Source organism: Pyrus communis, chromosome 16 (genome assembly GCF_041283825.1).
Source record: "Pyrus communis isolate YQ-2024b chromosome 16, ASM4128382v1, whole genome shotgun sequence".
In the NCBI taxonomy this organism is placed as follows: Eukaryota; Viridiplantae; Streptophyta; class Magnoliopsida; order Rosales; family Rosaceae; genus Pyrus; species Pyrus communis.
In genome coordinates this window covers 19,486,780-19,489,187 of record NC_142580.1, presented here as the reverse complement: position 1 = coordinate 19,489,187, position 2,408 = coordinate 19,486,780, and the positions used below count along the sequence as shown (strand labels likewise).

Below are 2,408 nucleotides of genomic sequence, written 5' to 3'. Positions count from 1 at the left end.
TGAAAAGTAACACTTTCTACCCTATAGAGAACGTCTTGCTACGAATCATCTTGTCATAGAAAGCCTTTGTTTTCTATTTGTAAATGCGAGCGTTCTCGTAAGCCTCATTCCTTATCTCCTCAAGCTCATTCAATTGAAGGTTCCTATGAATTCCAGCGACATCTATGTCCATATTGAACGTCTTGATAACCCAATGTGCTTTGTGCTCAAATTTAACGGGAAGATGGCATGGTTTCCCACAGATGAGCCGAAATGAGGACATTCCAATTGGTGTTTTGTAGGCGGTACGAAATGCCCACAATGCATCATTCAAATGCAAGCTCCAATCCTTCCGAGTTGGCCCAACGGTCTTTTCCAAAATCTGCTTGATTTCTCGATTAGAAACCTCGGCTTGCCCACTTGTTTGAGGATGATAAGGTGTGGAAACCTTATGCGTGACATTATACTTCTTGAGTAACGCCTCTATGGTCTGATTACAAAAGTGAGAACCTTCATCACTTATTAGTACTCTTGGCATCCCAAATCTGGAACAAATGCTAGTTTTGACAAAATCTGCGACCACTTTGGAATCATTAGTACGGGTGGCTTTTGCTTCCACCCATTTCGACACATGATCAACCGCAAGTAAAATATAAACAAAACCATGAGATGAAGGAAAATGACCCATGAAATCAATACCCTAAACATCAAAAATTTCGACAAAAAAGGTGGGATGTTGCGGCATTTGGTCCTTTGCACCTATATTGCCCGTTCTTTGACAACGATCACAAGTCACACAAAATGTTCTAGCATCTTTAAATATAGTAGACCAATAAAATCCACATCCTAAAACTTTATGTGTTGTTCTTTGAGTGCCAAAATGACCCCCACATGCATAAGTGTGACAGAAAGTTAAAATTGAATTAAACTCCGATTCATGCACACACTTACGTAGAATCTGATCAGGGAAATACTTCCACAAATATGGGTCATCCCACACATAAAAATGAGCCTCTTTCTTAATACATGACGTGTGGCTGCTTAGACTACTTCCTTGTTGTGCAAAGCTCTTTCAAGAATTTGGCATACTTAGGAACTTGCTTGATTGCATCAAGGAGCGGGATATTGACTTGAACCTTCCTAAAGGTTTCCAGAATGTCTTTCTCATTCTCTTCTTTCTTTGATTGCCTAAACCTGCTAGGAAAGGGCACATTTAGTGGAATAAAACTAGAAAATTTTGAATTTGGACTTACCTTGGTGGTTTGGGACGGCTTAGGTGCACTAGGGGCTGCGGCAAGGGTTGTTCTACCCTTGTCGTGGCTTTGTCTACTTCTTCTTCTTCGAGCAGCAGCTTTTCATCCTCTTTTTGCCTTGCTTTAGTTTGTTTGGGGTTGGTTCCAACTTCTTTACCACTTCTCAAAGTGATAGCCTTGGCAATTTCAAAACCTCATTTTGGATTGACAATTGTTGAGCTAGGTAGTTTGCCTTCTTCTCGAAACTGCCCCATGAACTCTGCCATCTACCCAATTTGCTTCTTCACTTCACCCAATCCCTGAGTTAAAAAAGTTAGTATTTGAAGCATTTTATCATTGTCCAAAGACGAACCTGAATTTGGTTGGGCAGAATGTGGTGGAACTTGTGATGGTGCGAATGGCCTTTGGTAGAGTCCTGGAGGTGGCTGTCTATATCCTCCTTGTTGCTGAAATTGTTGAGGCTCCCTTCACTTAGAGTTTAGATGATCTCTCCAACCCGGATTGTAAGTGTTAGAGAATGGATCATGCCTTGGTTGATTTTGACTTTGGTACCCCACGGCATGGGCATTTTCCCATCCTCCATTCTCTATCAATTGAGGACATTGATCATTGGAATGTCCTTGAATAGAGCACACTACACATATGGCCGCACCTTGCACTTTGGATCCATCGACAATCTGTGACACAAGAACAGTGAGATTAGTCAATTGAGATTGAATTTCAGAAATTGCACTTACCTCATTCACTTGTTGCCGTAGGGGTCTCTTTGTCCAACTCGCTCGTACTGTAATGCATTCAAGGCTCGATTTGTAATTAAGATCTTGGCAGCCACCGGTGTTTTGTTAACCAAATCACCCCATGCCGAGGCATCTAGCATTTGTCTCTTCATTGGAAGGAGACCCTCATAGAAATATTGAATTAAAAGCTCTTCCTTCATTTGATGTTGAGGGCATGATGCAACTAGAGTCTTGAAACGCTCATAGTACGCTGGAAAAGACTCCCCTTGGTTTTGTTAGATTCAACTAATCCTCTTCCTCAAAAGAATGACTCTTGAAGTTGGGAAAAACTTCTCTAAGAATGCTCTCATCATGCTTTCCTAAGAAGTGACGGTTCCAGGTGCCAATTCGTATAGCCAATCTTTAGCCTTTTCCAAGAGAAAGAATGGAAAGGCTTTCA

At 41.4% G+C, this 2,408-nt stretch overlaps 1 pseudogene; it reads right to left on the bottom strand.

Annotated features, from left to right (window-relative positions):
- Positions 1-1,498: 1,498 nt before the first annotated feature.
- Positions 1,499-2,121, bottom strand: LOC148690115 (uncharacterized; annotated as a pseudogene).
- Between the last annotated feature and the right edge of the window lie 287 nt (positions 2,122-2,408).